Consider the following 25,453-nt stretch of genomic DNA (forward strand, 5'->3'; position numbering starts at 1 on the left):
TCTTATAGAAGTTATGACACTTCATCATTAATAAGGAAAATTAGCTCTTCCCATTGGAAAAAAATCTCTTATTATCCGTTTCATGCGACTCAGGGTGCAAATCACTACTTAGTCTAAGCCAGTGCTTCTTAAACTTAAATGTCCATCAGAATCAACTGGAGCGGGGGCTTGTTAAAACACAGACTGCTGCCCTCACTCCCAGAATTTCCGGGACAGCCAAGAATTTGTTGCTGATGCTGCTGGTCCGGGGACCACACTGAGACCCTCCCGATTAAACTTCCTGACCTTTCTCTATAGATCCACTGGGTGGCAGCAGAGAGCACCACAGTCCGCCCACTGGCCAAAGCTGGAGTCCTCAGGCCGGGGCTGCGCGGGGCTGCTTCCCTGAGCCATCAGTTCAGGCCTTAGCTACTGAATAGCCACACAAAACAGCCACGACACCCAGCTGTCCAACACGCAAGGACGCCTTGTAGAAGGGAGTGCTTGGTGACTTGGATCTCGTTCCTTCTCCAGGGTGTCCACACCCCAAACACTCTCCGCCAGGCCCTCAGATCTCCCCTCAGCTAGTCCCTCCCTGAGGAGCAGAGTGTATGTGATAACGTTCAAATTTGCTTCCACAAAGCTTCTGAGGATGAGGTGACCTAGAGCTTGGAAAGGGAACCGTGGGGTCCAGAATGGAGGGGTTAGGCTGTGGCCGCGGGGTCCACCTGATGTCCTCAAATCAGGGGCGCGCGGCCCGCTGTGTTGGCAGAGAAGAGCCCTGACCCAGACACAAGGCTGGAGGTAGCCAGGTGCCGTCCTGAGTGAGACGCGTTCCGCCGCGCCTCCGGGTGTCTAATAAGTCTGCAGGTTTTTCGGTTAATCTGTGAATCACTGAGAAAGAATCCACCCTGTTCTGGTCAGAGGTGGCAAATGGAGTGAACTGTAATCAACAAAGGGCAAAGAGTCAATTATACCTTCTGCTAATGGCGCCTTAGTTTCCCTCTGAAGGTTTTCCTCTGGTTCTTTATAGTCTATTCTGCTTACGATATTTATTCTCCTTTGTTATATACTTGAGATCGCACGCCAGCTATTTTTATCCTAGTTAATTTACTTATTATCAGTAGCATTCCATAATGTGTTAAAGCATTGTTCTAGTGTTTTAGAACATTTTTGAACATCTAATGTTTTGAACATCATGAATATCTTTTAAAATCACTATATATATTTTATCGTGTATAGAAAATACATTTTACTTAATTCTTGTAGGCATTATTTTCTTTGGTATTTGGCATTATTTTCTTGGACTGATATCCCAAAACAGGAATTATTGTGTCAAATGCCTTTTTCGCATGCAAGTGGAATTTTTGTTAACTTTTTCATTTATGCAAATAATTTATGCTCTTTATTTTAAACTACAGATAGGTAAGTGATAACAATATGAATATGAATGAGAAGGATGGGGAGGGAGAAGGAAAGTCACCCTTGGTTTCACTATCTAGAAATAACTTAATATTTTTGTGTATATTTGCCTAGGCTTTTTTTCTATATACAGGTTTATTTTTATAAAGTTTGGAATCATACTTTTTGTACTGTTATATAACCTGCTAGAGATATCATAAATGTATACAAATCAGTAGTCTGTTGCAGGACATTTAAGTTGCTTCTTTTTTGTTTGCTGTCATAGGTGATGCTGCTATTAATTCATTAAACAAATATTCACTGAGCTCCCATATATGCCAGGTGTTTTGCTAGAAGCTTTGTCTACAGGGGTAAAATTGTCAGCAGAAGACAGGATTGGTGGGGAAGAGACCCAGCTGAAAGGCTCCTGTCATCAGGCTGGGTTTTCTCCATTCTGTTTCCTCACATGGCTGAGAGGGACTCAGCACTGTGACAGCACCCACTGGCTGGGTGCGGTTCTATCTCTTCCATCAGCGCCAGTGTTTCCTGGTTTCTCTTCCTGCCCACACACCTGCCAGGGTGGGGCCTCATGGAGTTGGCCTCCTTCCTTCCTGAAACAGCCAACCAAAGCCAGAGGGGTAGCTGGGAGCTGGTCCCACACCTCTGATTCTGTTGTTCCTTCTATGCAGTATGTTCAATGATCATGAAAGTCTCCCATGGAGGCTGCTCCATCCTGCTAGATCCCTACCCTTTCTTGCACGCTATTTGCTGATACATATATGGTGTATTGGGAGGGAGGCTAAGACCTTTTTTTTTTTTTTTTTTTTTTGCGGTACGCGGGCCTCTCACTGTTGTGGCCTCTCCCTTGGCGGAGCACAGGCTCCGGACGCGCAGGCTCAGCGGCCGTGGCTCACAGGCCCAGCCACTCCGCGGCATGTGGGATCCTCCCGGACCGGGGCACGAACCCGTGTCCCCTGCATCAGCAGGCGGACTCTCAACCACTGCGCCACCAGGGAAGCCCAAAAGACCTTTTTAAGTTTACATTTTCATTACCCCTAAAAGAAGCCCCATACCTATTAGTAGTCACTCCTCCTCGGCCCTGGCAACCACTAATGAGCTTCCTGTTTCTATGGATTTGCCTATTTGGGACATTTTGTATAAATGGAAGCATATAGTATGTAGTCTTTTGTGTCCGATTCAGTTTAACATGATGTATTCAAGGTTCGTCCATGTTGTAGCATGTATCAGTACTTCATTCTTTTTTATGGCTGATACTATTCCATTGTGTGAATATACCACATTTTGTTTGTACACTGATCAGTTGATTGGCATTTGAGTTGTCTCTGTTTGGCTATTATGAGTAATGCTGCTATGGACATTAGTGTATAGGTTTTGTTTGAACATATGTTTTCAATTCTCTTGGGTGGAATTCTCTCTAGGAGTGGAATTCCTGGGTCATAACGTACCCCTGTGTTTAACCTTTTGAGGAACTGTCAAGCTGTTTGCCAAAGAGGCTGTGTAATTTTACAATCACACCAGCCTTGGAGGAGGGTTTCATGCATTTTTCATTGCAGTTACCATGACAATCTCTAAAATCCAGGCAAGTCACAAGCCACCTGGCCCAGTGGCTCCCCAGCTTACAATTCCACGTGCAGGAAATTCTCAACTTGGCTGTGATCCTCTTATCTTTCTGCAAGACAGGTTGACGTGCGTCCTAGGTCTTCGTGTGTCATGATTGCATATGTTCTTTAGACAGTTGTCTCTTGTGATTCATATTTTCCCTTCTGGTACCTGACTTTTGTTGGTATTAGTAACCTATGAGGCCAGTGACTTCAGTGCAGAGGCTCTATCACACTTTAACCTAGAATTCCATTGCTTTGGACCAATAATAACACGTTCTTCATACAGTCCTTTGTAATTAACAAAGCCCTTTCCTTCAGGGCCTTGGGCTCTACTTTCAAAGGTGTTGGCCTTATTAAAGCACAGTAATCCCTGCTAAGGTGTGTTAATGGCCAGCAAGATGTTGACCTTTCATCGGGGACTCACTGTGTCCTCCTGTTTGTCCAGTACAGATGAGTCCGTAATGGTGAGAATAGAGTAGCTGTGGAGGCCCTCTCAAACCCGGCCCTGGAGGACTCCCCCTGTATGCGTGGGTTATAACCTTCGCGTTGCTGTAGGAAGGTAGTGCCATGTTCAAGCCAAATTTTTCTAGATTTTTCCTCATACACGAAGGTCCTTGATGAAAAAGCTAAGATTGGTGGCAGGATTTCAAGGAATTTTTCTTTTTGCTTATGTTAATTTTATAAAACATTGAATATGTAATAACTGAAAATTTTAAAGAAAGCAAAAGAGGGGTGTGAGGCCCAGGGTCTGGATGCCTCTGGAGTTGACAGTTCTTCCACAAGGACAGTTCCTATTTATGAGCACTCCTTCCTTCCTGTCCATAAGCTGGATCTCCATGGCTGAGAACATTCTCACAGCTATGGTTTCTTTAAAAGTAGAGCTTTTGCAGAAGACTTGTCAAATATTTTTTCGTTAACTATAAATTACATACAACTCTTTTCCCCTAACAGCAGCACCAATGTACATGTTAATTCCCTCTGAAAATGGTCAGGCATGATTACTCCTCAGAAAGGCCATGTTTCTGTCTCTCTCACTCCCCAAAGTTTCTATATTCCCAAATATTCTCAGTAGGAACTTTTCATTTTTTCAACTCACCCTGGATAAAAAAGATAGCAGATTCTATGGATGAACCCCCTTCAAACAACTCCTATGACAGCTGTGTGTTTCCAAAGGCTGAGCAGTCTAGAATCCTAGTTCCTGAAGGCCCTGTGGTTAATCTAAGGGCTGGGTGTTCCTTGTTTCAATTCAAATTTATTTTCTAGCTTGAATGCAAATACACATTTGCCATACTACCCTAACACCACTTACTAGTGCAGTCTATCTGTATGTTTTCTATCCTAGCATTATATCACTCAGAGAGTTCTAATATCCCAACGAGCTACCAGCCTGGAAATAAAGCAATTCAAATTCCCAGGAACAGTGGGCTGCCATATTACCATTGCTCTATTTCCCTGTGATACTTATTCATCAGAGATGATCTCTCATAATTTTGGAGGTCATTTCCTCCAGTTCTGTGTTCAAAAAGCACTATATCTAAAATGACCCAGGATGTGGCTGTCTACCATATTATTATATTATGAGTGTGGAAAGATGACATGTTTGACAAATAATTACTTCCAGGATCTAATTTTTATGAATTTAGAAAGTTGTACTTAATCTAACCTGAATATTTTTTTTGCTGTGTTGCATGCCATTTTCTCAGGGTGGATCTGGTAACTGAAAAGAGTAAACTCTATGCACTGAGTACATATTATGTCCCAGAAACCATACATCATGCTTTACAAACATTACCTTATTTTATTTTTAAAACAGCTCCGTGAGGTACGTATTACTGGCAGCCTTTTCCAGCTGAGGAAGAAGAGGCCTAGAAGCACGAAGCAGCTTGCCCAGGTGACACAGTGAGACTTCTGGTTAAACGTGGCAGGTTGAATGCACTAGTTTACCACTACTCCTTCCTGAAATTCTGCTAAAACATCACATTCAAGAGATTTTTTTAATGGCTGTAAAACAACAATAGAAGAGGACAGTAAACAATAGCAATAAAATCTGCAAAGCTGAAACGAGATGGACATGTGTCAATTTAACAGACCAGAGAATGGTATATTGTAGCAGACAGTGAAAGAAGCTTGAAGTATGAAGAATCCTCTGAAAATGGTACAGATGGGGCTAACTATAGGATTTGTCAAAAATTTGCACAGATCCTCTTTCATCCTGGCAGAAGACTAGACATTGGTTCCCTGGAGCTGCTGGCTTTGGGCAGTTGCACAGCTGAGGAGAGGGCACTACGCTACACTGGGGATTGAGCTACAATCTATATGCTGAATGGTGAGACCACCGGCCCCTCCACCACCCTGCTCCAAGAGCACTGGCAGCCAGGTTGATATCTTCCAGGCAGGAGGCTGTAGGATTCCTTTCTGGGGAAGATGACCGGCTCAGGACATAGAACTTAAAGATGCTGAGGGTTGAGAGTCCCCACTGGAAGTGCCTCATCAAAACAACAGGAGCTTGGGAAGAGACAGGCAGTCTAGCTAGCAGTAGGAAACAACCCTTGGGCAACAACACCAAGGTCCTGTGATCGGTTGATCACCAGAGAATACATACTCAAGCACAGGAGTTTGTAATAAGGGAACATTCAGAAAACAAATAATCCTTGGACTTCAAAGTTTAAGAACAGAAAGAAAAAGAGAAGATGAGGTTAAGGAAATCACCCAGAAAGTAGAACAATAACAACATACATGAGATGGAAAATAGACATAATAAAATTATAGGATCCTTCCAGACAGTCTAACATCTGAATAATAGGAGTTCCATAGGGATGGAGCAGAGATTATAGAGGGGAGAAAAGTGTCAAAGACATAATTGGAGAAATTTCCCCATATCTGAAAGACATGAATGTACAGACAGAAAAGGTCCACAGAGCACCAAGCACAATGCATGAATATAGATCCACACAAGGCATGTAATCGTGAAATTTCAGACCACCAGGGGCAAAGGGGAGACCCTATAATCTTCCAGGGGGAGGGAAGGGGATATTAGGAATGAGAATAGTGTCAGACTTCTTAAGAAAAACAAAATATAAACTAGAAAATCTGGACTAATGCCTTCAAAATTCGGAGAGAAAATTACTTCTCCATACCTAGAATTCTGTACATATCCAAAACACCAAGACAACTTCAGAAATGCCAGATCCTCAGAGGGCAGACAGCAGAAGCAAGAAGAACTACAATCCTGCAGCCTGTGGAACAAAAACCACATTCACAGAAAGGTAGACAAGGTGAAAAGGCAGAGGGCTATGTACCAGATGAAGGAACAAGATAAAACCCCAGAAAAACAACTAAATGAAGTGGAGATAGGCAACTGTCCAGACTAAGAATTCAGAATAATGATAGTGAACATGATCCAGCACCTCGGAAAAAGAATGGAGGCAAAGATCAAGAAGATGCAAGAAATGTTTAACAAAGACCTAGAAGAATTAAAGAACAAACAAACAGAGGTGAACAATACAATAACTGAAATGAAAACTACACTAGAAGGAATCAATAGCAGAATAACTGAGGCAGAAGAACGGATAAGTGACCTGGAAGACAGAATGGTGGAACTCACTGCCATGGAACAGAATAAAGAAAAAAGAATGAAAAGAAATGAAGACAGCCTAAGAGACCTCTGGGACAGCATTGAACGCAACAACATTCGCGTTATAGGGGTCCCAGAAGGAGAAGAGAGAGAGAAAGGACCCGAGAAAATATTTGAAGAGATTATAGTCGAAAACTTCTCTAACATGGGAAAGGAAATAGCCACCCAAGTCCAGGAAGTGCAGAGAGTCCCAGGCAGGATAAACCCAAGGAGGAACACGCTGAGACACATAGTCTCAATCAAATTGACAAAAATTAAAGAGAAAGAAAAATTATTGAAAGCAACAAGGGAAAAATGACAAATAACATAAAAGGGAACTCCCATAAGGTTAACAGCTGATTTCTCAGCAGAAACTCTACAAGCCAGAAGGGAGTGGCCTGTTGTATTTAAAGTGATGAAAGGGAAGAACCTACAACCAAGATTACTCTACCCAGCAAGGATCTCATTCAGATTCGATGAAGAAATCAAAAGCTTTAGAACTTCTCTAAGTGGGAAACACAAGAGAAGAAAAGGACCTACAAAAACAAACCCATAACAATTAAGAAAATGGTGATAGGAACATACATATCGATAACTTCCTTAAACGTGAATGGATTCAATGCTCCAACCAAAAGACACAGGCTCGCTGAATGGATACAAAACAAGACCCATCTATATGCTGTCTACAAGAGACCTACTTCAGACCTAGGGACACAAACAGACTGAAAGTGAGGGGATGGAAAAAGATATTCCATGCAAATGGAAATCAAAAGAAAGCTGGAGTAGCAATACTCATATCAGATAAAATAGACTTGAAAATAAAGAATGTTACAAGAGACAAGGAAGGACACTACATAATGATCAAGGGATCAATCCAAGAAGAAGATATAACAGTTATATATGCACCCACCATAGGAGCATCTTAATACATAAGGCAAATGCTAACAGCCATAAAAGAGGAAATCGACAGTAACACAATAATAGTGGGGGACTTTGACACCTCATTTACACCAATGGACAGATCATCCAAACGGAAAATTAATAAGGAAACACAAGCTTTAAATAACACAATAGACCAGATAGATTTAATTGACATTCATAGGACATTCCATCCAAAAACAGAAGATTACACTTTCTTCTCAAGTGTGCACAGGACATTCTCCAGGATAGATCACATCTCGGGTCACAAATCAAGCCTTAGTAAATTTAAGAAAATTGAAATCATATCAAGCATCTTTTCTGGCCACAACACTATGAGATTAGAAATCAATTACAGGGAAAAAAACGTAAAAAACACAAACACATGGAGGCTAAACAATACGTTACTAAATAACCAAGAGATCACTGAAGAAATCAAAGAGGAAATCAGAAAATACCTAGAGACAAATTACAATGAAAACATGATGATCAAAAACCTATGGGATACAGCAAAAGCAGTTCTAAGAGGGAAGTTTATAGCAATACAAGCCTACCTCAAAAAACAAGAAAAATCTCAAACAATCTAAAAACAAAAAAAGGCCAAATCTTGAAAATTTTAATTCCTTTTTACCCTTGGGTGTTTCCAAAATTGGAAGATTATCCTAGGAAGAGGAAGACTTAAAGTAAGCTGGTGATCCATCCCAGGAAACATACCTGGAGAATCGTCCAGGACAAAGGTAAGGGGAGACCCAGAGTGGCGCTGTGGGACTGGCCTGGAGAACCACCAGTCCAGGCAACTGCAGGAGTGTGGAGGGCTCTTCCAGGAAGTCGGGTGGGAGCTGTCTCCAGAAAAAGATGCCATTGGTACAGGACCAAATGAATTTTATCGTACTGAGAGACTGCTACTTTTGAAGGAAAGTTAGTGATGAGTTAGTAATAAGTACATAAGAAGTTAAATGAAGAAAAGTGACAATTGTTATTAACTCCAGGGAAAACACAAAGTTGTCTAAGAAAGAAGGTATTACTATATATAATGCACTTTACGGTCTAATAATCACATGGCTATAGGGTGTAAGCACTGAATACTGATGTAACCAAAATTATAATATGGCTCTATCTGGAGAATGGAGGAGGGGAAGTGGGTGGGGAGATTTAAGAGACCAAAACCTCTTTCCATTTGGAAAACCAATAGATAAGATCTAAAATTTAAACAGAACCTAGATATAGCCATGTAAGTGTCGTGTTTGAATATGCAGAGATAAATATCAGAGTGAGTAGCTAAAAGCGGTTGTGTCTAGAGAGTGGGAGTCAGGGTGTAGAAGATGGAGCAGGAGAATGCTCATTTTTGTTAAAAAGCTTGTAGAACCACTGGACTTTCAAAACCACGGGTATGCATAACTTTAAATTCTTTTTAACGAAGTCAGCAGCAAGTGGTTGCAGAATCACTATCTGGACCCAATTCTGTCTGAAGCCAATCCCAGTTTTTCATCTCAAGATAAATTCTTTGTACTTATTTGCCTCTGGACTTTGATTTTCTTTAGAGTTTGTACAATTGATCCAATAATCTACAAAATCCAGGAGCATATGGGTTGGGGTAATCCCACGGGGATTAAAGTGACAAGGAGAACTTGTTTTGGGGTAGGAGGGATGTCTCGCAGAGCCAGAGGGCAGGGAACTTGAAGCAGGGACTGGGGCACCACAGGGAACCCTGAAAGTTCTTTCTTTCCTTTGCTTCTATGTGCTCCCCTGCCTGTGTCTGCTTTGTTTATCTGATTCCCAGTTCACAGGCGAGGAAAGAGCCACTCAGTCTGCACCTGAGGGGAGCGCTTGGGAGGGGATGAGATAAACCCAATTTGAATGCCAAGTTCTGGAAAGTCAGAAGGGAGGCCCCAGTGGGAAATACATGCTCTTTTAGGAGCTTGAAAGGGGTCATCTAATGAATGGCGTTTAGGGCCCTGGACCCTGTCTGCCCCAAGTGGCCTGCTGGCCCTGGGATGTCCCTGCAGATCCCAGGCATCAGCAGGCAGCCATGCCCTGCATGGGTGGCTGGACTGGGGGAGCTGTAGGGATGTCTGCAGAGTAGTCATTTACTTGTGTTGGAACAAACACAGGGCTTAAGCAGCAGAAATGGCACTGACTTGGGGTTTGAGGAAGGCGTCCCAATTCAAGCTCCTCCTTTTATTAGCTGTATAGCCACTAGCCCCATGGGGCTATTGAGAGCTTGAAGTGTAGCTAGTCTGAGAGCTTGAAACATGCTGAGTGTAAAATGCACACTGGATTTTGAAGATTTAGTATCCCCATGATACAAAATATCTCATTACTATTTTGTTCTTATTAATGGTAATGTTAATGTTGAAATGGATAATATTTGGGGTATATTGGCTTCAATAAAATATATTATTAAAATTCTACCTTTTACTTTTTAAAAATGCGACTCTTAGAAAAATTAAAAATTACTAAGATGGCTCACGTTATATTTCTATTGGGCATCACGAATCTAGACTCGAGACCTAACACATTGCCTTTATTGAAAAGAACAAAATCACTCAGGCTTGGCATCACTCTAGAAAGTTGGGGAGAGGTGTTTGTGCAATCTTCCATTTAGTGTTAAACAGCACCTTGTTTTTCAGGGTCCCAAACTCTGGTAAAATCCACAGCTGTCCCCTCTCTACTCTGCCTGTGACAAACCAGCCCTAACCACAGGAGACAAGGTGAGGACAGTGTTCCTGACAGAAGACTCATGTACCCTTAGGGGCCTGCAGAAGTTCTCAGGGGACCTGAAGGCCATTCCACTACTCCGGAAAGCCTGACGGAAGGAAATTCTACAGCTTCCCAAGTACTGATGCCTTGGCCAATGAGATCAGTGTTTCTTGGCTCGAGGCTTCTAGCAACCCAGCCAGGCAAGGTTGGTGGTCTCAACTATCAGAAGCTCCACCTGGCAATTAATTGTAAGTCTCTCTGACTTATGAAAATACTGAAAAGTTAATTATTCATTAAGTTGTAATGGGATAGACGAAGTTTTTCCAAATGTGCTATTCTTAGAGAATGATACGGAAAGATGCCCCTGGTGATGGAAAGTTTAGGAAGCTCTGACAGAAGTCATTGTGTCCTCCAGGGTCCTGGTTCTTGCATGTTTTGTTTCCACATTTGGTTGGTAAGTGATGGAATTTCCCTTAACTTTCCTCCGGGGATATGTCCTTGGCACGTACATCCCTCTGAAATTCATAGAATTTTGAGATTTGGACGACTTCAGTTATTTCTCCATCTGGGATGATGAGCAACCTATCATCACTGTCAAAGCCCCACGACCAACCCCCATGATCAGCCCTCCTTACACCGCACCTTGGAATGTACCAAGCTTTAAATTATCTCATCACCAAGAACTAAGAGTGGTGACCACAAATTCCACAAATTCCTGCAGCTCTGCACGCCACTGGCATACCCACAGGACCAGTTCTCCATGCTCCTTGGGACCACGGGCGCCTGGGCCCACCTAGTGCGCTACCATCCCACTCTCCTCGACCTCCACCCTTGGGGAAGGCGGCATTGATCAGGAATTAAGTGCCTATGCTCAGGGGCAGGCTGCCCGGGCTCTGTCTCCACACCTTCCTTACAGCTTGTGAAACTGGGGGTAAGTTATTTCGTCTTTCCGGAACTCATTTCCTTATCTGTAAGCTAGGATTTATGAGAGCACCTACCTCACTGGGAGGGATGTGATATTTAATTATGTATGTGCATCTAAGTGCATGTACATGTGATGAGATAATGTGGGTAAAGCTCTCTGTAGTGGTTGGTTCATGGTTGCTCTCAGCAACTGTTAGCTCTGCTTAGTTGTTATCGGCTCTGTCTTTTCACCTGCTTTCTCCCCCGGCCACCTGGGCTGCTCAGAGAAAGCTTGAGAATCAGACTGCTTGTCTCTGCTACAGAGTCACCATACTCCCCCACTGGGCCTCCCCATGGCCTGGCCATCAGTGTGTGTGTGTGTGTAAAAGTTTTATCCACAAATATGTGTGTCAGTGTGTCCCTTTTGGTAACAGCTTTATTGAGATATGACTCGCATACCATATAATTTACCCCTTTGAAGTGTGCAATTCAATGATTTTTAGTATTGCTGCACACAAGCTTTCTCTAGTTGCGGCAAGCGGGGGCTACTCTTCATTGCGGTGCACGGGCTTCTCACTGCAGTGGCGTCTCTTGCTGCGGAGCATGGGCTCTAGGTGCGCGGGCTTCAGTAGTTGTGGCTCGCGGGCTCTAGAGCACAGGCTCAGTAGTTGCGGCGCACGGGCTTAGCTGCTCCACGGCATGTGGGATCTTCCCGGACCAGGGCTCGAACCCGTGTCCCCTGCGTTGGCAGGTGGATTCTTAACCACTGTGCCACAAGGGAAGTCCCCACCTGACTTTTATAACTGGAAGGTTTGTACCTTTTCACCCCCTTCACCCCCCCTTCAACCTTTCCTCTGGCAACCACCCATCTGTTCTCTGTATCTATGAGCTTGGTTTTTGTTTTATTAGATTTCACATATGAGCAAGATAATTTGTCCTTCTCTAACTTATTTCACTTAACATAATGCCCTCAAGGTCCATCCATGTTTTGCAAATGGCAAGATTTTATTCTTGTGGTTGAATAATATTCCGTTGTGTGTGTGTGTGTGTGTGTGTGTGTGCATATGTATATGTGTGTGTGTGTGTGTGTGTGTGTATATATATATACACACACACACACATATATATATTTATGTCACATCTTCTTTATTCATCGGATGATAGACACTTAGGTTGTTTCCATGTCCTGGCTATTGTAAATAATAATGCTATGAACATGGGGGTGCATTTATCTTTTCTTTCTTTTTTTTTAAAATTAATTTATTTAATTAATTTATCTTTTCAAGTTAGTGTTTTCATTTTCTTTGGATAAATACCCAGAAGTGGTATTGCTGGATCATATGGTAGTTCTTTTTAATTTCTTTTGAGGAACCTCCATACTGTTTTCCATAGTGGACACACCTTTTTTTCTCTTTAGATCTGCCTATTCTGAACATTTCATGTAAACGGGACCATACAATATGTGGTCCTTTGAGAAGAGGTTTTTTAAATCAGCATAATATTTCCAAGATTCATCCATGTTGTAGCATCTATTAGCACTTCATTTCTTTTTATGGCCAAACAGTATTCCATTGCATGACTATACCACATTTGGTTTATTCATTTATCAGTTGGTGGCCGTTTGAGTTGTTTCACTTTTTGGCTACTGTGAATAATGATGCTACGAGCGTTTGTGCGTACATCTGTGAATGGCTGCAGTTTTCATTTCCCTTGTGTATATACCTAGGAGTGGAATTGCTTGGTCTTATGTTAGGTCTCCGTTTAACTTTCTGAGGAGCTGCCAAACTGTTTTCTGAAGTGGTTGCACCATTTTATATTCCTATCAGCAGTGTAGGAGTGTCCCAATTTCTCCATATCCTTGCCAACACTTGTTATTATCTGTCTGTTTGATTATAGCCGTCCTAGTATATGTGAAATGGTATCTTATTATGGTTTTTATTTGCATTTCCTTGATGGCTAATGATGTTAAGTAGCCTGGCAATCATTTTAACCAATGTTTGCTTATTATCTCTTAGATTGTCATTGTGGGTGTTCCAATCACTTCCCAAACTTCACAAGGTCCTAATTCCTCTCATCTCTAGAGATTCCATCTCTTCTGCTATTCTTGAACATCTTCATGCACTGATTCATTCTCCAACAAATAGTTACAGTAAGTCCCCTACCTACGAATGAGTTCCATTTCGAGAGTGCGTTCGTAAGTGCACTTTGTTCTTAAGTCCAACAAAGTTAGCCTAGGTACCCAACTAACACAATCGGCTATATAGTACTGTACTGTAATAGGTTTATAATACTTTTCACACACATAATACATAAAAAACAAACAAAAATAAAACAGTTTTAGTCTTATAGTACAATATCACTCACTCCTGACATTGATGGCACAGGTTCTAGTTCCTTGCTGGATTCAATTCTGTCTACCCTCTTGCTTCTGGACATCCTGGGCTTGAGATAAAGATACTGTATTACTGTACTCTATACAGTACTGTAAAGTACACAAAAGCACAACCTCTTGTAGAGGATGCATGCACGTGACAGTGTACTCCAGGCCCGTGAACTAACTTACGTGATTGGACATGTGAACGCGTGTTCACATCTTTGAAAGTTCGCAACTTGAAGGTTCATATGTAGGGGACTGACTGTATTGAGCTTCTTTTATGTGGCACATCCTGATGGCTGGGGATGTGCAACTGAGGGGCCACTTACAGTCTGATGGCAACATGTCATCATGGAACTCCTCTGCTTAAAATGCTTCAGTGACATTTAAGAATTTGGGGTAAAATTTAATAGCAAAATTCATGGCAACCAGGGTTCTGTGTATATATGAGTGTTAGGCCAGCCCAGCTACCCTCCCCGCCATTCTCCCTGCCTCACATCTTCTGCTACTGTCTTAGGCTCCAAATGAATAATACTTTCATGCAGCCTGGTCCCTGTTCTCCACTGCCCCTTCTAGACTGTAAGCTTCTGCAGGAGGGGATGATTCTAACGCATCCTTGCATTTCCCACAGCACTAGGACAATACTTGGCACCTTGAAAGTACTCAATATAATACCATACGATGTACTTGATACATTTATCATTGAATTATTAAATGAATAGACGGCTAAATAAGCGAATGAATGAAAATATGTGGTTCTGCTAGGTAGTACAATTTACTTTAGTTTTTAGTTGGCTGAAGTTGGGCTCTATTCTTCTTTTTTTCTTTTCTTTTTTTTTTTTTTTTTTCTTTTTTCAGTACGTGGGCCTCTCACTGTTGTGGCCTCTCCCGTTGCGGAGCGCAGGCTCCGGACGCGCAGGCTCAGCGGCCATGGCTCACGGGCCCAGCCGCTCCACGGCGTGTGGGATCTTCCCAGACCGGGGCACGAACCCGTGTCCCCTTCATCGGCAGGCAGACCCTCAACCACTGCACCACCAGGGAAGCCCTGCACTCTATTCTAATCCTCATTTTAAACTAGCCTGAATGATATGCCAGGCCTGCCGAACTGAGGGCAGCTTTATTTTAGTCAAATATTTATAACAAATAGTGATGCTCTAAGGGGTTTTAAGTCATGGCGTGTTCAGATTTGTTTGTACCCTGTAGGGTTTTAAGAAAAATGAAATAAAATGACATAACACAAAATAAAATACCCACATTGTGAACATAAACAAGTTGAACAGAGTCACGTTTGGGGGCCTGTGTGGAAATTTGCAAGGAAAGCTGGAGAGTTAAAAGTGTCCAGGCATGGTGCACCTTCCCTTTCACCGTCATACAGGCAGGACAAAGGTCTCTCTTCTCTTAGGACAGGAACATGTTTCTTTCTTGGATGGTTTTGTTGAGGGAGAGGATGGAGGGGGAGGAAGTGGGCTTCTCCTGGGGTATCCAGCTGGGTCTAGCCCTGTGGGAGACAGGATGCGGGCCAGTCAGGCCCTCCAGCCCCCTCTGTCAGGCTGTTTCCTATTTTCAGAGGTCTATAGGGTGGCCCTTGTGAGGCAACAGTAATGAACACATTGTCCTGAAATGTAAACTGGGGAGGGAGGAAATGCCTGGCATTGGTGATATGTCTGTCTGCTTATTTGCCGAGAATGTTGTTTGGGGGAGATAACGTATACTGTGGAGATAGTGTTTTCAGAGATGTTTGTGAAGGTGACGTCCTGATGAAGGACTAAGACAATGATGACATCTGAAGCAGGACGCAGGTCTCGCAGCCCTCCTGAGCTTGCCCTGGGTCCTCCCTGCAGCTCCTTCCTCCATTTTCAGGGTCCTCGTAGTGGCCCGTGCTCTGACCACCACACCCCCCAGCTTCTGGCCTCGTTTCCCCCGCACGCCTCCCCCAGCCCTCTCATGCTCACAGCTGCCTGCAGCTCCTCCTCTCCATTCCCTTCCTAAAACTGAATAATGAGACCTTTGCTAATAGGCAGTAGAAAAGGCTCCCGGAGACAGCCGTCTCTGCTCCTCTCCTTTATTAAGTACTTTCCATGTGCCAGTTGTTTTGCTTATATCATTCATTTAATCCTAACCACCTAAAAGGCAGCGATAATGGCCATTTCTCCCAGTTTACAGGTTGGGAAACTGAGGCTCAGGGAAGGAAATTGATTACCCTCACAATGGGTAGCCCTGGGATTTGAACTCATAGTCTGATGCAGAGACCTCACTCTTAGTCAGTATATTCTGTTTCCTTCCAGCTGCCTGCCAGGCATCACGTGACTGTCTGGTGCAACAGAGGTGCATAAGGCAGCCCTAGCCTTGAGGAATAGGGCTGCAAAGAATGATGAATCACTGGGAGAAGCACTGCAGCAGCAGTGATGGAGGGGCGAAGCTGGGGAGACAAGGAAGGGGCGAGAGGAGCATGAGCAAAGGCACTGTCGTGGATGCTGCCGGCTGCTGAGCACCACCCTCTCACTCCCCCAGCTGCCGGGAGCAATGGATGCTGATGGCTCAGTGGACTTGCCCTTGGCTGGAGCGAGCTGCCTTGCCCAATGTTAGGCTCCCTCCCCAGGGGAAGCCTGAATCCAGGGATTGGTCATTAGGTGACTACAAAGGGCCGGCCCCCTTGCCTCAGTTGAGCACGACACTGAAGGGCCAACCCAGCTGCAGAGGATCAGCCCCACAGGCTCAGCCGAGGCCTCTCAGGTCAGCCCCTTCCTCTACCATTCCTGGTCCCATCACTCCAGGAGAGGTATGTACCCCCAAAACCCTTCTGCACAGAAGCCTACCTCAGAGCGTGTGTCCCAGGGAGCCCAAGACATGTGGAGGCGTGGAAGTGTAAAGGTACCTACCGTGTTCCAGAAAGCATGGAAAGCCATGTTCCAAGGCTGCTGGGCTATAGGATGTGGAGAGTGTAGGACTCCTGTGCAGGCGTCTCCTCCTGCATTGTGATCTGAACATCCAGTGATGGACATGTATCTACTTTTTTTTCAGGAATGTAGCCTGCAACTCTGCCCAGTGCCACAGAGGCCTGACCCATTATAAGATTAAACTGCTTACAACTTTGGGGAAAGGGCAGTTTAGAACCCCAATACGTAACAACAAAGAAGTGTTTGGGATCATTTTATTGATGCTTTTGGAACGTCAAAGCTAAAAAGCAGCCTTAGAGCACATCCAGTCCAAGAACCCTCCGTTATCACGTGGAAATGAAGCCCCAGAGAGGTGACGTGACTTCAGGTGAACGCACATAGGGTCAGGGCCACCAGCGGAACCCAGGTCTCCTGGCCTCCAGTCCATTGGTCTCTCCACCTCTCCTCGGGTAGGTGTATACCTCGTTCCTAATAGGAACTTAAACATGAGCCCTTGAAGACTCACTCAAGGGCTCTACTAACAGTGACTTGTCCATGGGAGGGCAAACTGCGCTTGAAGAAGACGGCCACCCAGCTTCCCCCAAGGGCCCCAGCAGTCCTCCACAAGGCTCCCCACAGTGAGGCTGCGTTGCCGGTGCCAGGCCTGTCAAGGCTCGGTGTTGTTCCAGACCCTTCTGTACTTCCCTACTCCCTATCAGGTCAAATCCAGCTGCTTTTCTCCAACCATGGTCAAGGTAAACGTGGAAGCCGTGGAGCACCATCGGGGGCGCTCTACCTATCATGCACCTGCTCAGTGTTTAGTGCCGGCTTCTCTTCACCTCTTCACTCCTGGCGTTAGATGGGTCCCTCCCTTCTCTGGGGAAAGGGTTATTGGATAAGCTCACTTCCAGCTGGGGCACTTGTTACAGCGTTAACAGTCCTAAGCCTCAGTACATTAACCTCTGATAAATGGATGACTCCAGACCCAGCACCGTATTGGAGACAGCAGGGCTCAGCTTTCACTGTCCTGTCTTGAACGGTGACTTTGCCCTCCGACCTGCCTCTCGGGACTGGACAATTATTTACCCATGTAATCGGGCTCTGTGTGAACTTCTCTTGCCAGATAAGGCAGCTTTCTGAAAAAGTTGCCTTAGATAGAGCAGGGTCTCTCCAGCTGAGTTTTGTGTTTTGCTAGTGTCCTGTGGGCTGCTTGTACTAGTTATGCCATGGGCAGGGAGCGTCCTGTGGTCAGTTAAGCTGGAGAAGCACTGCACAGTTAGTTATCTTTGGAAGATGCTCCAGCTACTTGAGGGCAATAAGTCCTATCTTAAATCTGCCTACTTTCATTTAACCTGTATCTGCCTGGTTTCACTTGTCTGCAGAAACTTTAAAAAATGGAATACCTTTTAACCTCCTGGAGGGGACTCAATCTCACCTCTTTCTGAGCTCAGTTTCTCTCATCCGTCCTGTGTTTTACAACTGGGCTTTCCTGTCTGGGTCACTCTGTGTAGGTCCAAATCAGGATTGCTTTTGTTCCTTAAAGCCCTGATATACTGGGAGATTGGTGACATTTGCTCTTGAAGGGGAGGGGGAGGAGATGACTTGCAGGGGGCAGGCTGAAGTGTAACCACATCAGGGGAGGTTTGGACCCAGAAGTAGATGTTCTTCCAGGTCTGTGAGCAATGGATCCCAACAGCACCCCTCTCCAGAGGGGCTGGGATCTGGAATGGACTGATCTGAACATGCTGCAGCCCTGGGGACCATGGCAAAAAAACCACTCGCTCACTGTAGAATGATCTACTGAATGTGTGCTCTGTGCCAGGCACTGTTGTAGACACTGGGATTAGAGGAATGAACAGAACAGATGAAAACCCCTGCCCTCATAGACCTTGGATCTTAGTTAGGGGAGATAGACACAAACCGAGTGCTCAAGACTTGGGCTTTTATCTGAAGAGCTGTGAAGCCATTGGAAGGGTTTACACAGAGGAGTGTGGGTTTACAAGGACCACAGTGGCCTCCGTGTTGTGGATGGACTGACTAGAGGGGGCGGAGGCGAAAGACCAGTTAGGAAGCTCTTTCAAGGATCCAGAGGAGAGGCAATGGTGGCTTAAGTGTTGCTGATGAAAAGGGTTTAGGTTTTGGAGATGCTTTGAAGGTAAAGCCAGATAGATAAAATGTAAGCTGTGAGATGAAAAGGAGAGATCATAGATGACTCCAGGGATTTTGGCCTGAGCACCTAGAAGAGCAGAGTCCTCATTAACTGAACTGGGGAGGGCTGTGGCTGGAATGGGGTTTTTTGGGGGAGGGATTTTGCACAGAAATAGAGTCCCTGTGCCCCGCCCCCCCCATGCCAGGCAGGGCCACACCAGCCCATATGGCTGTGTGTGGATTAGAAATGGCATCCCTTCCTCTGGCAGACACAGCTCAGTGCTGGGGGCACAGCTTGTCAAGGGGACAGTCCCTCTTATAGCCTGAAGTCCTGTTGCTATGAGCAACCTTCACAGTCACATACAGAGGCCCTGCCTGGAGTGACTAGTGGTGTATCAGAAAGACCCCCACCGGCAGGACGGGGACAGATGGAGACCTGGGGCAGTGTAAACTGAATTTAGAGAAGTGACTGTTCCTATCCCTGTGTCATGTTTTATAGTAAATTGTATACTTGCCTCAGCGGCTGCAGTGAGAGGAGGCCTGTTTGCATGAGTTCATTAGAGGTCTAAAGGCAGAAAATCATGTTAAGGAGTACTGTTGGTCTTCTTAGGATTAAAAAATAATGAATGCTGTTTTGTTGTAAAGTTATATGGTCCTCTTTTGTTACATGCTAAGAGCAGATAAGTTCTCTTTATTAATCTCTCTTAATAGAGCAAACCAAATATAGGGAAAGAATCGCTTTTATTGTTTTCCAAATGTCTTACGTTAGCAGTGGTATGGAACCCTCAACACACTAGCTTTGAGGAAGTTGTTCCAAATCTGAAGGAGTGTTCCGTCCTCTATACACTCAGCATTACCCCACACATGACCGGGCGATCCATAGTTTTCTTTAGAAGGGACTTCACGACATACTATAGTCATACCATTTATATGTTATACTCTCATTCAAGCCTCCTAATGACTCTAAGAGGTGGTACTATTATCTCCCATTTCACAGGAGAGGAGGTTAAGCCTTGGAGAGTGGAGATGACGTACCCAGGACCCGTCAGCTAATATGTGGCAGAGCCTGAATAGACACTCTTGTTAGTTTGGCTCCAGAGTCCCCCTATGTTAAACACTGTTCCTCAGACTGACTTCCCTGATGCAAAACCTAGAATTCCACAATCCCAGGGCCACACGTTTCTAGAATTTGAAGGGACTAATTGCATCTACCCTATGCCCCCTTCCTTACCTGATGGCTGAGTTCTCTCTAATCATCCTTGATGAGATGTCTTCGCCCTGGTCCTTGCACAAATGCTGGCTGATGGCATAAGAAGAAGTTTGGGAAGCTTATTAGAATGTGAATTTCTGGGCATCGTCCCAGATCCACTAAATCAGAGTGTCAGGGCCCAGAAGTATATTGTTACCATGACCCCAGGTGGCTCTAGCATGCAGCCGGGCTTGGGGAGCCCGCTAGAGCCACACTCTAGTGATGGGGAAAGCCCTGCCTGCCTCACAAGTTGGTCCTGCCCATCATTTCCACCCTTAGCAATTTCTTTCCTTGATCCCCTCTCCTTGGCTAGCTCTGGCTATTAAAGTATTTCTTAGATTGCATTGAACTCCATCTCCCTGTAGCTCTTACTGGGCCCCATTCTACATTCTGGGTTACACAGAACAAGTTTAACCACTCTGCCACAGTGCCAGCCTTTCAAGAATTGAAGTCACCAAACAACCCTCCCCCCAACCCCGACCGTAGTCTTTTCTTCTCTAGGGACAATAGTCCCAGTTCTGCCACCTGAATCTCATTATTTAGTGTCAAGTTCTTATATCATCTGTGTCGTGTTCTTCTGAAATCATCTGGATGGTCCTTGTTCCTTTAAACCGTGGCACCAGAACTGAAGGCCACTTCCCAGGCATGGTCCAGCACCTCCCAGTGAGGACTTTTGCCTTTCTGGTTCCAGACCCTGCCTTCCTCTGAAGTCATCTTGAAATTAGAGGACACGTGCTGGGTCATAGAGAGGTGGGCTTCTGTGGAGCTACTGGCCCAGCTGAGTTCCACGGATAGCCTTAGTACTATCCGTGGATACTAAGCCTGGTCCCGTGTCCTCTGTTGGTGTTGCTGTTGATTTTGGTTGCAAGGTAAGGACCGTAGAGGTGTTCTTGCTGCATTCCATCTTGTCAGGTTCTGCTCCTTTCTCCAGCCTCTTGAATTTGGGGATCCTGCCTCTTGCGTCAGTAGTTGGAGTGTTCCTTCCTCTGACCCTTTCAGACTCTCTGTACTCACAGTGTTTTGTACCAGACTCTCTGGGCCATACAGTGGTTTAAGGTTACTGCTGTTCCAGAGATCTTTGCTCTGAGCAGTGATGTTACCGTATATCCCTCGGTATCTGTATATGTATCCATATTTTATGTAGATATAGTGGACACAGCTGGTGCCAACCCAAATATTCTCAGCCGTCTTTTACCAGCTGTGTGTGTCTGTTTCCCAGCTTGCATGTAGCTTTGATGCTAATAGTCTGTGTTTATTAGGGACATAGAGGTTCTTTGCCCCTATGGAGTGCCACAGTGCCTGTGAGCTATATACTTCCTCTACCCTCTACCCCGTTCGAGAAAATGACAGACTAGTGTAGGAGTACGAAAGCCCAGCTCTTTTGTCTGGAGGCAGGACTCAGTCTGAGGTGCAACTGACATTCCAGAGCTGCCGGCGGGATCAGGCTGGATCTGGAACTTTACCTAAGATGGTGCCCTTGCTGACTTCTTCCCCTTTCTGAGTTCCCACTCCCTTCCTGGTTTCTCCTGGGGGCACTTCCTCAGTAATTCCCTGCACATGGATCCTTGGTTCAAAGTCTGCTTTTGGGAAAACTCGTTCCCCACCTAAGATGGTGGTCATAGCATAAATAGATGTATCAGCCATTCTACATGAGTATACATAGAAACATTTCAGGGCTTTTTTATTTAAAAAAAAAGCAAAAAAAAATTCCTTTTTGTAGATTAGTGATTTTATTTTTGGTATAGATTCAAATACAGGTATTACTTATATGTTAACTGGTCCCAGTAGGATTTACTGACCAGTCACCAAGTCAGTATCTTTTGGAACAAAACTCCTAAATCCCTCAAGGAGGTACAGGGGTGGCAAAAGGAGACGCTCTTTGTACCATATGCTCAGGGAGGCCGCTAATTCCTTTAACATTTCTCACCTGACTTACTCTTTCCCTTCTGTGATTTTTTTTTTTTTTTTTTTGACATTGGGTGGAGCCTGCTTCCTCTTAAAGACAATCACCAGGATGTCTTCCTGAAAAAATAAATACATAAGATTTCCACCTTTGCGTCTGCAAGTTTTCTACTACAAGCCCATTTGGCTACTTGGAAAAGCCAGGAGGGTGCCTTCCTCTGGGTGTCCAGACTTTGTGTTTAACGCACGACAAAGCCCCAGAGCTAAGAAAGGGAATCACTTATCCTTTATCCATCCATTTTCTTTACTGATTCTCCTCCCCTACTCACTAGGATAACGTACTATTCACAAAAATCCTCCAACTTTTGGTTGGTCACTCAGTTTTGATGATTTTCTGTCTTTCGAATCCATCCCCTCCTTTCCTTTCCACCACCGCTGGCTCCTCTAGTTCAGAGCCTCTTGATCTCTTATCAGTACTTTTCCCACAGACCCCAAAGCACTTGCCCTGCGGTCTCTGCCTCCATCCATACTCCTCTCTGCCGCCCATCCTGTCACTGCCCTGCTCGCAAACCTTCACTAGCTCCCCATCACCTGCAGATCGATTCTCAACTTTATTCAAAGCCCTTTGCAGTCTAACCCCAGCCTGCTTTGTCTCCAGCCATTCCGTCTTGTTCTGAGATTTAAGCTAGAGAGGCTAACACACGTTTCCCGGACCCTCTGACCTCACTGTTTCCTTTGACTCCCAGTCTAGAATGCCCTGACCTTTCCCTCCTCATTTTGCAGTGCCAGCTTCCATGCCGCCTTCCCAGAGGAGCCCTCCGTCTCTCTGCAGCTCAGCGCCTTGGATTCCCTTGTCCTCTGCCCACTAGAGTGCTTTGGACACACTTCAAGTCTGGCTCCTCTCCCAGTATAGGAGGTGAGCTGTCAAGGACACAGACTCTGGAGCCATCTTGACTCGGGGTGACGCTCGGCTCCACCACTTACCCGCGTTGGTATCATGAGCAAGTTACTTCACCTCCCTGTGATGTGATTTCATCATCTGTGAAATAGGGGACGTAATAGCACCTTCCTCACTGGGCTGCCGGAAGCGTTAAGTGAGATGATGTATTTTAAGCCTCTGAGCACAGTGTTGTATAAGTGTTTGCCAGCATTGTACTTTGCTAAGTTCACATCCCTCTTCCCAAACTGATGTTGAGCTCCCAGAAAGGGGGGTCTGTCTTACTCCTCTCTGTGTCCCCAGTGCCTTGTACATAGTAGGTGCTTGGTACCTATTTGTTCAATGAATTGACTTATTATTAGCCTGTCAGTTGCACATTCATCCATGAGTTAACAGGTAAGCACAGGATCGTCTTCAATGAGTTGTATTCCCCAGAGTGGGTCAGCAGCAGGTTCCAGCCCCTGCGTCTAGACAGGTTTATAAATTCTGCGTATCTGGGTGACTTGGCTGGGGTATTGGGTTCCTCTCAGTCTGCTTTCCTTATCTCTAGGCCCTGTTCTCTGCTTCTCAGACACCCGGTGAATATGGGGTGTTTCTTGTTCTACTTTATCCAGAGGAGCTTTGTAATTCTATACCCTTGTCCTTGGGTTGGAACAGCGTCCTTTCTGTATTGTGAAAGTTTGGCCTCTGTTTGGCATTCAGAACGGGAATATGCCAGGACTTTGGGATGTTGTGACACCTGAATGGAAGGGGGAAAAAAAGAGAAGCCTCAGAGACATAAGAGTGCAGAGGGCAAAAAATACCAGCAAGCCAGGCATCGCTTGGGCTCACCTCCTCTGTGTCCTGCTCAGTGATTCCATTCCTGATTGGTTCTGCCAAGAAATAAAGGTAGTCTTTGCCACTCAGGACTTTGCTGGAGAAATGGGTCCCATCATAAGCTCCTCAACGAGACATGCCGATAGAGAGTCTGGAGAGGGTTTTGTAGAGAGTAACACGGACAATTCAGAAAGCAGAAGCTGGAGCATATGAGAGAGAAGTCTAGGCTCTGGGATGGGAGGAGGAGGTGCAATCTAGTGACTGATTTTAAGAAAATGGAGGGTGTGGATACAGACATCTAGAATTTTCTACAGACCTGTGCTCCAGCAGAGAACTTTAGGACAGCTTTTAGGCATATGTGGCTATTACTGTGGTTGGGAATGGGTGGTGGCTGAGGGTTCTAACATCTTTTCCCTCCAGCCCGGTGGCACTCCTCTGTCAGCAGTGCTCAGGGAGGGCCCAGAGTAGGCTGGGGCAGTGCTGAAAGGGAGCAAGCAGGGAGGCTGTCCCTACCAGAGCCCCGTCCCTCTCCCCCCCCCCCCCCCCCCCCACGTCTGCCCTCTTCCTATTCACAGTTCTAGACCAGGAGGACTTCTGGCGGGGGCAGAAGTGCTTGACCTTTGACTCCTCTTTCAAAAAGGGTCAATCCTTCCTTTTGCTCTCCTCCCAGAACCCTTCATAGAAGTCCTAGTTCCTAGACTATGACTTCATTTTATCCTTTCTCTGCCAGATCTACCTTTTCATTGGTTTTTCCATCCCTACTTGTCTTCCTATTTTCCTCCTTCTTCTCCTTTTCCACTTTCTGGGGGCTCCCACTCCCCTCTCTCTTGCAGTTCCTTAGGTGTTGGCCTGGCATGGGGGGGGCGCTGTGTCATAAGCCAGAGCCTGGCATCTGCCCCCACGCACCACCTGCAGCCCTTAGTGACAGCTGGCGTGGGGAACTTTCCTGGCTGGGACAATCCTGGAGCTCAGCTGGCAAACTGCTTGGAGACCCCCGCCTACCTTAGGAGCTGGGTTAGCAAGGGTCTTAGTTTTAGTTTTGCTTGGCCGTGAGTGAGTTGAAGTATTACTCTGTAATACCATTTCTTTTTTTTTTTTCCTTTCTTTCTTTATTTGGCCACGCTGTGTGTTTAGTGGGATCTTAGTTTCCCGGACCGAGGATTGAACCCGGGCCATGGCAATGAAAGCGCCCAGTACTAATCACTGGACGGCCAGGGAACTCCCTGTAATATCATTTCTTCATCATTCAACATTACTGTGCACTTGAAGCATGCCAATTACTCTGTAATATCATTTCTTCACTCATTCAATATTTATTGTGCACTTAACCACGTGCCAATTACTGTTCTAGCTACTGGGCAGGCAGGGATGTAAACAAGATCCAGTTCCCACCAAGAGCTCACCAACTAACGTGTAGTCTGCTGCTTTTGTAATGAAATGTAATAGAGTATGAAAAAGGATTAACAATATGAAAAAAACTTGGATAATGGAGAAATGAATCCATGCCCCACCCTTCCTCTCAAATGCTGACTCCATCTTGAGTGATCACTTGGGTGTTTGCCATAATATAAACGAACATCGATGATGCCAGGTTATTTTGACTCAGAACAGCAGCCCGTTTTCTAGAAAGGAGAACCTCAAGGCAACATAACAGCAATAATCATTAGCCTCTTTCTCCTGAGGTAACCATGCAGGTATCTCTAACCCATATTGGCTTTCAGCAGCTGTGTTTTGACAACTTTTTGTTTTTTATTTTTATTTTTTATTGAAGTGCTGTACACCAAAACTAACACAACATTGACCACGTTTTATTGAAAGGCAGACCCATCTTTTAGTCACATAAAACCCTCCCAAGAAAAGGGGCCTTCATGGAAATAACGTGGGAAAAGACCTCTCATGAATGACCTGTTTTTAGAAGGGTGGGTGGATAGGAAGATGCAGGAGGACTATAGTTAAAAAAAAAAAAAAAAAAAAAGTAGCCCTGGAGTTAGAAGATTAGAGGTCTAGTCCCAGCT

At 45.0% G+C, this 25,453-nt stretch overlaps 1 protein-coding gene across 13 annotated transcripts in view; it reads left to right on the forward strand.

Moving 5' to 3' along the window:
• The window catches only part of LOC114904818 (myocardial zonula adherens protein), a 136,925-nt gene that overhangs the window by 9,881 nt on the left and 101,591 nt on the right, over nt 1-25,453 (forward strand). For 5 of the 13 annotated variants that reach the window (XR_003796037.1, XM_029239151.1, XM_029239142.1 and 2 more), the window contains exons 2-6: nt 4,816-4,893; nt 10,164-10,481; nt 10,576-11,164; nt 15,796-16,856; nt 22,469-22,601. The gene's annotated coding sequence lies outside the window, so the exon portion shown is untranslated. The other 8 variants (XM_029239145.1, XM_029239144.1, XM_029239146.1 and 5 more) reach the window with 8 other exon arrangements.

Source organism: Monodon monoceros, unplaced genomic scaffold (genome assembly GCF_005190385.1).
Source record: "Monodon monoceros isolate NGI ecotype Baffin Bay Population unplaced genomic scaffold, NGI_Narwhal_1 Super_Scaffold_21, whole genome shotgun sequence".
Taxonomy (NCBI): domain Eukaryota; kingdom Metazoa; phylum Chordata; class Mammalia; order Artiodactyla; family Monodontidae; genus Monodon; species Monodon monoceros.